The sequence below is a fragment of the Varanus komodoensis genome, unplaced genomic scaffold, assembly GCF_004798865.1.
Source record: "Varanus komodoensis strain SLA01 unplaced genomic scaffold, ASM479886v1 scaffold186, whole genome shotgun sequence".
NCBI classification, from domain to species: domain Eukaryota; kingdom Metazoa; phylum Chordata; class Lepidosauria; order Squamata; family Varanidae; genus Varanus; species Varanus komodoensis.
Window position 1 is genome coordinate 105,486 of NW_025335541.1, and position 13,410 is coordinate 118,895.

Consider the following 13,410-nt stretch of genomic DNA (forward strand, 5'->3'; position numbering starts at 1 on the left):
CCTCGGGGCGGCTTACAACACAATAAAATACATGGAAATACAATAGAACATAATAAATTACCATTAAATACAAAAATACAAAAAATACACTGAGTTTCAAACATAATAATATAAAATTAAAATTAACAGTATAAAATAAGTAAGTAAATAATATAGGAGGAGAAAAGAGAAGGAAGAAGAAGTTGCCCTGGCCAGATCATATATTTTAACAATTAAAATGATGTTTAAATAAAAAGGTCTTTACCTGGCGCCGAAAAACCAGTAACGACGGTGCCAGGCGGACCTCTTTGGGGAGTGAATTCCATAGGTTGGGTGCCACTGCAGAGAAAGCCCCCCTAAAGCATGGGACTGGGATTCAGACAATCTGGGTTCTAGTCCCTGCTGAGCCATGGAGCCAACTGGGTGACTTTGGGCCAGTCACAGACACTCAGCCCAACCTACCTCACAGGGTTGTTGTTGTGGGGATAAGATGGAGGAGGAGATATAAGGTACCTTGAGCCCTTTGTTGGAAAAAGGCAGGATATTAAATAAATAAATAAATAAATAAAGTGTTGAATGTTTGATTACACACTTCCACTGAATCCAGGGATTCTTTCCAAGCCTGCTGGGGATCCTGACAATCTCTGGGGCCTGATCCACTCTGGTACCTAGCTGGACTGGAGCTGATGGATTACCAAGGTGAAACAAGACCATGTTCCTGAAAGAATGATTTCAGGGGGCACAAGTTTGCATATGGTTGTCTGTATATGCTCTCAACCATGTACAAGGCCCCATGCCCAAGGTCACCCCATCACTGAAAAGGGAAGAGAAGCAAGCATTTCATCTCAGAACTATCAATTTTCAGATAACTGGTAGAAAAGGAGGGAAAGTGCTGCGGTCTATACTTGGCGAGGGAGCAGAGTAATGAGACTGGGGGAGCCAGTGGGGAGAAACCTATGGGTGCTGTGTGTTTGGAAGTGAGAGAAAACTCAGATATGATTCTCTCCCTTGAAATGTGCACGTTGTAGCTTTGCTCTTTGTTAATCTTTTGATTGTGTGTGTGTGTGTTAGTATTATTTAAGTGACCAGAAAGCCTCAGCTATACAACATTTTGGGGGGGAAATCAGGCAGACAGATGCAGGGCAAAGGGGCAGCAGAGGTTGAGGTACATGTGGGCCAAAAGCAGGCCAAGCCAGGGGGATATGATGCAGCATCCCTGAGCAGCAGAATAGTGGGCAGACGGTCTCCAAAAGATTCAGAGATCCCGAGGAACAGTACCTGGCTCCTGCTCTTGAGGTTCCATCACCATGTTTTACATCATCTTCATCTACCTGGGTTTCTTGGCCCTCTTCAGTTTCATGGTGCCTTTCCTAGCAAGGCAAGTACCTGAGAGCTTTAACAAAGCCATATTCATCACTTTCAGTATGTTGGTGTTTTGCAGTGTGTGGGTCTCTTTCATGCCCAACTCCCTGAGCACAACGGGGAAGGCCAGGATGGTCATGGAGGTCTTGTCCATCTTGGCCTCTGTGACTGGTCTGCTGGGATTCATCTCCCTTATCAAAAGCTGCATTACCAGGTTGAGGCCTGCTCTCAACACCAGAGATCATTCAAAAGGAAAAGTCAATCAAGCAACTCACTTGTTGGCGGACACCCCAAAGTTGACTTTCTTGTCAAGAATACCTTTTAACAGCAGCTACTTGTTCAACCAAGGATTCCCCTCCGCTCTGGGGCCATTGCACATTGCAGAGACATTTGAGTGTTCCCAGGCCGCTGTGTGCAGAGCAGTGTGCTCCCCATCCAACCCCATTTAGGGTCAGGCAACGCATCCTCCAGAGTTTGTCTCATTGATAGCGCATGCCAGCTGTAGCAGGGAGTTGCAGACCAGTGCAGAGTTTCAGCCAGCCACTAATGCGCACCTCTGTGATAATGGAAGTTTCATGGATCATGCCTCCCTTGGGCAAAGAGTATTTTTCTCTGCCCCATGAACTTCTCAGTTCTTCTCACTGGATTGTGTTTGTGATAGCTTGGGCAGTTCTGCAAGCTGAAGTCTTCCCCATCAATCAGGATACTTCTCTCCTTTTTCCCCAGACATTGCACTGCCTTCCAATTTCTAGTGACACTTGCAACTGAGTTCTCCTTTAGAGGGGGGATTGATTTAGGGGGAAACATCTGCTCCCATAGTAGTGGGCCTGGACTCACTCACGGCTGACTTCCCAAGGGCCTGTGTTATCCTCTTCTTAAGGGGGGGGGGACACCCAGGAAGGGGCATTGGGAGGGCTGGAGGACAAAAGAGGGGGCAGCAGCCTTTGGGACTCCACCAAGTTTCCCAGACTGTGTGGAGAGCACACCTGTTCTGGAAGTGATGGAAGGGCACACAGGAGAGGAGGGAGAGCCATTGCCTTGCCCAGTCCCTGATCCACTGACAAGGCATCTTGAGAGATGAGCTGCCCACAGAGGGGGCTTGCACAGACCTCCCTGGCTGGTTTCCACCAGCAAGAGCCACTCACCCCTGCAAGCTGCATGAAAGGGAAGGATTGGGGAGAGGTTTCCAGTTTGGGTTCAGCAACCACAGCTCACTCTTGCCCTGAGCAGAAGCTTGCTTGGGGGCCCTTAGAGTTGCATTGTCTTGTTCATTGTGAAGAGACAATAAGGATGAGCATTGTCAATGACTGACTGGTGTTTTGGATCCTTGGGTGAGAAAGGAAGGCTCAGGCTCAGGACAGCTACCCCCTTAGTTACAGAATGTAAATTTAGAATTTATGAATGGACGATCTTGGAAAACTGGATAGTTGAACCATTCCCCTCAGATGATTGTCCAGTTGCATCTTGAAGACCTCCTCGGTCATGGGTTCCACAGTTGTTCTGCTCTAGCTTTCAGGGGAAGAGGAACATCATAAAATCTTCAGTGAGATGAATGCTCTTTTCGACTCAACTAGAGGAGAAGACATGGTGCATGTCATTTCTCCAGGCAGCCCTGAGCACCCTTGGAGCATCCCATTAGGTGTCTTAGAAACAAAGGGAGCCCCAGTCAGAGGAAAGGGAGGCACCCATCAGCACCTGCGGTCTATGCCCTGAATCTAAATTCCGTGCTGAGATCCATTTACTATCAACAATAATGTCTTTTATCTCCTCTTCTTCAACTAATTGTTCCATCAGCTCTCTATCCATTTGTTGTAGCCCCCCCACACCAACATTCTTCTCCATATATGATCTAATTTGATCCAATGAAATCCTACTGCTTGAATACAGCTTAGAAAAAACTCCTTAAAAATATTCCTAATTTATCTTTTGTTAAAGTACACTTTTTACAACACTTATTTTTAACCAACCCAATTAAATTTTTAGCTCTTTTGTTGTGTGACTGTAGCCAACAATGTGAAGTTCTAATTTGAAATTCTAAATTCAAAATATTCCCTTTTAAAGAATAAGTTTCTCTGTATTTGTTCAGTTTCAATATTTTGCAATTCTTTTCTTTTAGCTTGAATTACTGTTAAAATATTTACATCCCTATTTTATAAATGTTTTTTCTCCAGTTCTTTTATTTGGCCTTCCAGAATTTCCACGTTTCATTTTTTGTCTTCTTAAATTATACAAGTCTTTGATACCCAGCCCTCATGCAACCACCTTTATTGTATCCCAAATCAACTCTCTTGACTACCTTCTCTATCATTTCCCATATCTCTTCTAATTTTTCTATTCTATGTATTATAACTTTGTATTGTGAAATATTTAAATCCATTTCCCATCTTTTCACTTCTTCATAATCACATTTAATTTTAAGATCCATATTTAACCAAAGCAGAATCTGTCACTTCTTTCAAACCTGCATCTGCATTACACACTCAAGATAAAAAATCATTAGAAACAACCATATAATCTATCCTCTTATGAACCAAAGAATAAAATCAATACCCTTTTCATTTCCCTTTACCTCTCTCTATACATCTTTCAAATCAGTTTTATTTACCATGTTAGTTTCTTTACCATGTTACCATGTTTCCTTCAACTCATTAACCCCTATTTAATGTGCCTCTTGCAAAATGCAATATATGCTTTTTCTTTATTTATTATAGCTTCAATGTTCCCCCTTTTAATCATATTCCCCATTCCTTTAATATTCAAAGACAATACTGTGAAGATTTTTACCAGTTCAAATTTAAAACACATATCCTTATTGGTCCTTTGTGCAGATTCCCAAAGATACTTAAAAACCAAAAAAAGAAAAGGAAGGAAGGAAGGAAAGAAAGACAAAAAGAAACTCTAATAACATTAACTATAACCATTAACTCCAGCGATGCAAAAAAAAAAAAAAAAGGTATTTCAGAAAGTTGCTTTATTCATTTGCCAAATAATGAACAAAGTTGAATTAAATCATGAAAGGTACAGATTACTTTTTTCTTATGAGATGGTCTTTGCTATTGAGACTGGACTTCAGCACAATGATGTAGCATTTGGGGAGAAAGATGCATCCCAGGAGACCAGCCCCAGAGGCCAAGATGGAGAAGACCTCCACAGCCACAGCATACTTCCCCTTGGTGCTCAGGTAGGCAGGCACAAAGGAGACCCACACACTGCAGAAGACCAGCATGCTGAAGGTGATGAACTTGGCTTCGTTGAAGCTGTCAGGCAATTTCCTGGCCAGGAAAGCCACCAGGAAGCTGAGAAGTGCCAGGAAACCCATGTAAGCCAGGACAGTATAAAAGAAGGTGACAGACCCTTCATTGCATTCCACAATGATCTCTCCTGAGAGGGAATGGAAGTCCAGATGTGGGAAAGGGGGAGATGTCAGCAACCAGACAACACAGATTGCAGCTTGTATGAGAGGACAGACAAGCACAATGGAGGTTGTCAGTGGTCTCCCCAAGAGCTGGCTTGCCATGCTTCCTGGCTTGATGGCCATAAAGACCAGAACTACCATGATGGTTTTTGCCAACACACAAGACACTGCAAGAGAGAATGTGATACCAAAAGCAGCTTGTCGGAGAAGACAAGTGATCTTTGTGGGTTGACCGATGAAGAGGAAGGAGCAGAGGAAGCAGAACAGGAGAGAGGTGAGGAGGATGTAACTGAGGTCTCGGTTGTTGGCTTTGACAATGGGTGTGTCATCATATTTAATGAAAGTTACAAGCACAGCAGATGTGCCAAGACAGAGGAGAAGAAGCAGACAAACTAAAAGGATACCAAGTGTCTCTTCATGGAAAAGAAAGTGGATTTTCTTGGGGATGCACCGATCATGGCTCCTGTTTGGGTACTGATCTTGTGGGCAGGGAGAACAGTGAGCTGCATCTGAAAGGAGTAATAGCTGTGGCACCACCTCAAGCAGGACACTGAGCATCTTTCCATATGGGCTACTCCTACCCTCAAAGAAATATGTGGAAATCTCATTTCCCTCACCTAGTCTATACCTTTTAATGAAGCTTTGTGAAAAAGCCATACATATATAAAAAAAGAAAATATCCAGTGCCCACTAAATTGTATGAGTCATGTTTAGTCTTTTCTGATGAAGGCCATTCCTTATCTAGAAATGAAAAAAGGGAAGTATTACCTAAATGTTAACACAATCTAAAGTAAGCATATTAATGGTATTTTCCATTAATAATGGGCACTGATATCTGAGATAAGTTTGTGCTGAGGTTGGAGACCAGGCTGCAGAAACCACTATGGTTAAATCACTGGGAACCCCCAGCTGCCCTCAAGAGCATTTTGCCCAAATACCTTTAGGTCTCCTGTAATCTCAACCAAGTGAGAAACCAGATCTTCAAATGGATGTGGAAACGAAAGCATGGAAAGAATTGGTCTATGGTGGCATTCATAGGCTACTGGGCTAACTCTTTGATTATAAATGTTGTTCACTGTGTAAACCAAAGAATCATGGAGGTCTGCAATATAAAGTGTGGATAAAACGTTCCAAAACAATTGATTTTTCTGCTTTCCTTGAGCTTCCCTTAGGCCCTACACTGCTCATGTTTCATTACTCTATGCATTTATGGGTTGCTCTCAAGTTGTGAGGTACCTGTTGAGGTAGAAAACATCCCTACTTCGCAATGGGAACATTTGTAGCAGCAAACCGGTTTCCCCTCTGGAACTCTCCTCCTGTGTCCTGGTGAGCACCTCTTCACACACCTCGCATGGGGCTTTGTCTAAACGTGAAAGGAAGGAACACTTCAAAACATGTGAAGGAGAGACATGTACTGAAGAGCTACTCAAGAGACATTCCACAAATAGGAATTTGCACTGCTTAGCAGATGGGGTCACCAATCGGGGGAGAATGAGAAGAAGACTCCTGTTAAATCCCTTCTGAGGCAGAATCAGGACCTTTGGAGGCCGCTCTCAACTGGATTCAACCATATGTCTATTTGCCCACTCTTCCCTATCACTGGCAGTACCTTCCCAGGAATACAGGCATGGGAATCTTTCTTCATCTTCCCTCAAGTGTCCTGGCACAGAATTTGGGATTTTGAGTCTGGAAAGTTAGTTCTTTTCAAGTGCACACTGACACCCCACTTCCCCACACATGCAGGACTTGGATCTGAAGAAGAAGCACAGCATCTTTTCTTAAGTGGAATTGTGTCATGCCCCTGCATCCAGGATCACCTTTGTGGCCCATGTGATTGCTGAAGGGTCAATGGAGAAGTCTCGGCCCGGGGGAGCTCCATGATCAACCCATCCGACCTTCACAGGGCCCAAAGTTCCATTTGGAGACACACTCCAGTTCAAGATGTCATATCTCCTGGCCTTTTCAGCGAAAGAGACTTCCTCCCCAGCACTGCTGTTAAACCGGATATTCCTCACAGGGTCAAGTATCTGAAAAGGCAGAAAGAAGTTAGTAGGGGAGGGAGAGTACTGGAACTGTCTTCCAAGGGACTCTGACTCCCATCAGCAAAGTGACCTCTTTCCCCCTCCTTTTCTACTGTATACTTTAATTGCTCAGTGCAGCCCATTTTGGCGATATTGGGTCAGGTAAGCTTACATAAAGGGTTGGATATTATTATTATTATTATTATTATTATTATTATTATTATTATTATTACATTTCTATGCTGCCCCTTGCCGAAACCTCGGGGCGGCTTACAACATGATAAAATACATTGAAATACAATAGTACATAATAAATTACCATTAAATATAAAAATACAAAAAATACATTGATTTACAAATACAAAATTAAAATTATCAGTATAAAATAAAAATATAGGAGGAGAAAGAGAAGGAAGAAGAAGTTGCCCAGGCCAGATCATATGTTTTAACAATTGAAATGATGTTTAAATAAAAAGGTCTTTACCTGGCGCCGAAAAACCAGTAACGACGGTGCCAGGCGGACCTCTTTGGGGAGTGAATTCCATAGGTTGGGCGCCACCACAGAGAAAGCCCTCCTCCGGGTACTTACTCTCCTAATTTCTTTCATGGAGGGTTCCCGGAGAAGGGACTCTCCCGCAGATCTCAAAGGGCGGTCGGGCATATACGGACGTAAGCGCTCGTTCAGGTAGCCAGGACCCAAGCCGTTTAGGTTGAAATTTTTTTAGGTTGAAATTTTTTATTTAAATAAAAACATACTACAAAGGTAGAAAAAGGCCCAAAAATTGCAACATTACAAAAATAGAAAGTAGGCTTTGTAGGTCATAATCAACACCTTGAATTGGGCCCGGGCTTCAATGGGAAGCCAGTGAAGCTGACGGAGGACTGGAGTCATGTGAGCATAATGCCCCGTCCCCGTCAGCAACCTGGCAGCTCTATTTTGCACCAATTGAAGTGTTCGGACTGTCTTCAGGGGAAGCCCCACGTAAAGCGCGTTACAGAAGTCTAGGCGGGAAGTCACCAGCGCGTGTGTCACCGTCGCTAGGCAGTCGTACTCCAGGTAGGGGCGCAGCTGATGAATCAGCCGAAGCTGAAGGAAGGCGTTCCTCGCCACCACTGTCATCTGAGCTTCCAAAGAAAGCTCCGGGTCGAGGAGTACTCCTAAGCTGCGGACATTATCCCTAAGAGGGAGTGTTGCACCATTCAGGACCAGGTCAAATCCACCCTCTCCGAAACCCGATCCGCCAACCAACAGGACCTCTGTCTTGTCTGGGTTGAGTTTCAGTTTATTGGCCCTCATCCATTCCCTTACCTCGGCCAAGCACCGGTTCAGCACAGCCACTGCCTCACCTGGATTAGTGGAGAATGAGAGGTAAAGCTGGGTATCATCAGCGTATTGATGATTCCGCAGCCCACACCTCCTGATGACCTCTCCCAGCGGTTTCATATAGATGTTAAATAGCAGAGGGGATAGAATGGAGCCTTGTGGTACCCCATGGCATAGCTGCCATGACGTAGAGACATGGTCCCCCAGCACTACCTTCTGGAATCGACCGTCGAGATAGGAGCGGAACCACTGCAAAGCAGTGCCTCCAACCCCCAATCCCGCAAGTCTATCCAGAAGGATACCATGGTCGATGGTATCGAAAGCCGCCGAGAGGTCCAGAAGAACCAACAGGGATGTACTCCCCCTGTCCTTCTCCCTGCACAGGTCGTCGTACAGGGTGACCAAGGCAGATTCAGTACTGTACCCGGGTCTGAAGCCGGACTGAAAAGGATCCAGATAATCAGTTTCATCCAAGAGTGCTTGGAGTTGTCCCGCCACCACTCGCTCCAACACCTTGCCCAGAAATGGGATGTTGGCCACAGGTCTATAGTTAGTGGCCATCTCTGCTAAGTGTCTCATTCCTCCCCTGGATCTTTTCAGGGGAGCTGGAAAACCTTTGCTCATAGCAGCCTGGAGTGCAGCTTGTGGGTTCTTCATCTACTGGCAAGAAAGGAGATTCAGAGCAGGGCAGGCTCACACTCGCTTGCAGCCAACCAATATGTGATGAGACGTTAATATATGGGGTGGGGCTTGCTTGGGCCTCCCTTTGCAATGAGTAAAATTGAACAGCATCAATTTTCAGAATCCCCACTGTTCTGTGCTAGACTCAGGTCACATTTGGATGCCCTTTCCAGGAAATTGCATCCAAGGAGATATATCCATGGGGAATGTTTCTTGTGATTTTCCTAAGGTAGGCTTCCTTGCAGAGTAACTTTCACTTCCATGAAACCACCAAGGGACCTTGGTTGCGTTCATGAGATCTGGATGTGGCTATTACCTGCCATGGCCGAATGTTCAGAAACTTCTTGCCTTTCCCCATTGGTGAATATTTCATTTTAGAAGAGAAGAGGGAATGTAGTGCATGTGCCACCAAATATACAGCATTGTAGATGTGGTAGCTGTGACTGGACATGCTCAATTGGAATAGGAACTTCCTTGGATCCCTCTGCATCTCCCTCCCTGTACACCATTTCCTTGACTGTGGAAAGGGGTTTCCTGATCTCAGAAACTCACACCTAAATGCCCTTTCCCACCACTCATGAAGGAAGACATCTCCTTTTGGTTGGTGTGGATGTAATGCCCTGAGAAAAGGCTCGAATCCTGGAACTACTCTTGTGTGGCTACTGAAGTGGAAAGCTCCATGAAGGGTCATTAAAGACGTTCCAAAATCAGAGGGTGCGCTTTCTTCAATTTCCGAATGGGAGGTCAGAATCCAAATCTTCTGAAGTAGGATTTTAGTTCTTTTCTCATGATAAAATAAGTGCCATGCTAGTTGTCCTGTAGCTGTGCTGTCACCAAAGAAAAGGATGACTTCTGCTTCCAACCACTCCCGGGGAATATGTCCAGCTATGCTTTGATAGATATGTGCAGTATTGACTATTGAGAACCTTTCAGTGAAGGCCATGCAGAGGTCCTTCTGCTGCAGCAGGGCAGTCACTGACTGGAGGAAATGCTCACCATGTTCATCACCCTGAACAAGGAGCCCAATCCAGTTCCATTGGAAATGCAAGAATAGCCAGACTAGTCCCTCGTACTGTGGAATTTTGTTGGGATTAATCTGTAAGAGAGGGAAAAACCTTTTTGTTCTTCCAGAATCCAATGGAGCAAGCAGTATGAGAGCAGAAGAAATGAAATCATGATTTTTTCAGATTCTCAACGTGCATCTCACTCTATGCGAATGCAGAAGTTTGGGCTTTGGGGCTTTTCTGCAATGGCAGTGTACAGTGAAAATGGTTTGATTCCAAATAAAAAAGGCACATAGAATAATATGCTACTAAAGTTACATCAGAACAGAAAGTTCCTCACTTAAATAACATTCTGCTTGGCTCTGAAAGCATGTGGCTGAAACTCATGGAATGGAAACAAGAACTTGGGATGAGGCATTCAGGAGAAGGCCCAGGTCAACTGAGGACCTTTTTACACACAGGTCACAGCAGGCCCATGTGGAGGACCTCTACCAGAAGGCATGCACCATAGTGCTGCGTTCACTTGGCATGCCAAATTTGGTTTTTCCAGAGACAACCTCAGACCATTTATTAACTTTATATATTCTTTTCTTTAGATCCTATTTTTCTTCCAAGGGACTAAATGCAACTTGTTATTATTCTTCCTTTCTCAATCATATCCTTTCTCAAGATCCCTCCAAATAAGGTTGGGCTGAGTTGACTTTGACTGGCCCAAGTCACCAAGGGAATTACAGAGCTGAGAGGGAGCTAGAGCCAGATTGCCAGAGTGCCAGTCTCACCCTCATGACACTCTTAACCACGGCACCACCCTGGCTCTCTTGAGGACGTCTAGCCTTTCGTGGCCCAGTACATCCCTTGTGAGATGCTACATGGGATTCTTGCCTGCAAGCATTCCTGTGAGGAAGCTCATTTGCTGGTGCCAGGATGGACAAAGTGTGTATTGTAGCACAGTCTTTGTTTCTGTCTCTATAAGGTGTCTCAAGAATGGCTGATATTTCTCTCAATTGGTCACCTCACCAAACCATACTCCTTGCTAGCTGGGACTTATCATCTAAGACTCTTCTGAGAGTCATTCTTGGCCTCCTCTCAGCTTTTCTCCAGGCAGCCCCACTAGATGAGAAGGGCCCCTGCCCTGCCATCCAGAATCAAAAACACCCACTGCAGAACAAATCTGTTCTCAAAGATGGCCCTTCTACTTGGAGGTCATACTCACCTTAGATCCTGATGAACACATTTACCTGTGGGATCTTGAAGATGCCCAAAAAGGCTGCAATCTCTGATGAAGCTCTGAAGTCAAAATCCTGTATGATGGAGAGTGGTTTTCCCTGCTTGTCACATGTATAATTGGGAATCATTTTCCCCCTTGAAGACAGCAGGAGGAGGTTGTTCTCATGCACTACTCTGACAAGGCCCTCATGTTCATAGATGCGGAACCCAAGTGTCTTGTTGGGAAGGAGAGTCAGATCCTTGTTGAGCTCCGTGGTGGCGAAAGCAAAAGCCTGGATGTGTTGGTAGTTCCTGATGATTGACCTGTCATGGTGAGTGCAAGACATGAGTGAGGAGGAGTACAGAGAGGGTGACCTTTTTTCCTTCAAGGAAATGTTTGCCAGAATATGTACCATCAAGTTGAGTGTACCCATGTCGTAACCATGGCCGAACACTCTTTATTGCACAAACGGTTTGACTAATTTGTGAATCAAAAACAGCCCCCTACCCCATCAGCCTGCCCTCCAGGAAGTCACCTGAGCCCTCCCCAAGCAAACTTAAATCCTGGAACCATCAGGGTGCCAGGATCAATCATGACTCCCCAGGAGGGTATGGGAAGACCCTCCCTCAAAACACTGGACTGCTGCTTGCTCTCAGTGCTGGAACAGTGAATTAGAGTGCACTGAAGCAATAGGGGATCTAAAGCATCTTCATATCAAGCCTGCTATGCTGCAATCCCTAGGCCACATGGAAGAGAAGTTAATCTTTTAATGTGGATGACTGAGCAACTCTTTCAAATGCAGAAAGACAGACTGGGGGTGGGGGGTAGATACCACCACTCTCCAGGAGACGCTCTGGTGAAGATTGACTTCCTAACCCATCCCTGGTGATGATGTTAAGATCACCTCTTGATGCAAGGCCAGGAGGACTAGCAACATGCTTCTGTTTTTGCCAGGTTCCAAAGGAGACACACTCAAGCAACCAGGGATGGTGAACCCCTGACACCAGTAGCAGGAGAAGCAGATGGACAAAGGTTCTCCCTACAATGAAGAAAGCTCTCTGGGTTCCTCTCTTATTTTCTTCAGATCCATTTTTAAGTAGCTACAGGGGAGTTTCCCCAGGTTGTTGTCTAAAGTATATTATGTCAGAAAATGAATTTTTAGCGTGGCAGGGAGTTATTTGCTGCTTGGTTAGTGAACAGACCTGTGTTTATTGAAGGAGCAGAGTCGAAAGGGTAACTGAGAAGAGAGGTTTTCTTAGCTTCCACATTCAGGAACCTCTTTTGGAAAGGAATCAACTCTGTCTTTGAATTATTCTGCATTTCTGCTTTTTTAATGTGTCTGGCACAAGGTTTACTCCAATCAATACTGCTGACTGTCTAGAAATTCTCTCAGCCCCAATTTTCAGAGTCCCTCTTTGGGCAACTGTGAAAACTACACAATCCCTATTGTGTACAAAAGCGTCTTATCTGCAGTCTGCAATTCCCCAAAGCATGCAGTACAGATTGGAACACTCTGTGGGTTCACGGATGGAGGGGAGTAGGTCTCCAGCTCACATGCTCCAATTCTGTGAGCTGTTTGAGGAGTCCAATCTGGAGCCTGCATGTTACCTGAAAGGCATGGGCATGAAGCTAACGAATGCTGAGCTCAGAGGACTGTTATGGCCAAGATGGTCAAATTGAGTCCAGAGGACTTCTTCTCGAATCCCAAGTCAAGCTTACTACAAAGTTGTCTTCTTTTGAGGTGCAACCTTCAGGGTGGGAGAGAGTGTATTTTGGTTCTGTTTTGCTAGAGCCAGCAAAGAGAAAGGCTTGTTGAGTCTCTCTTGGAGCTCAAGCGATCTTGGAGCTGAACCCCACCTTCTTATCCCTGTCTTGGATGGAGCCTCTTTGAGATAGGGATGGCAGGACAACCTGTCATCTTCAAGGGATTGGCAAGACAAGAACAAACTTCTGGTTCCCTCAAATTCTGCTGCTTGCACAACTCCCAATGGGATGAGGCCAGTGGAGAAACCTCTAGTCTGTCCCCCACTTCTCGTTGAGGCCATCCTGGACAAGCTCTCATAGTCAACCATTTGCTCCAGAGAAGCATCATGCGCACACTCCCTGGAATGAGCCCCCGCGAGTGAAAGCAAGCATGCAAACATGCATCCCAGTTCCCCGTGAAGAAAACCTACCGTAGTTTAGCAGTTCTCTGGAAGCTGGGAAATGTATGGAAATCAATTCCTTCTGTATAGAAATATCTGCCAATCAATAAATTTCCACCAACAATCACATCTCCCAGCCTATAGTAGTCTTTTGGCCATGTAAACAGCCCACTCACATGACAGGTGGTACTCTGTATCCTATGGGCAGCCTGAGGCAGGAGCCAAAGCAGCAAGAGCAGCGAGATCCTCAGCATCCCAGAGACCTGTTCCTCC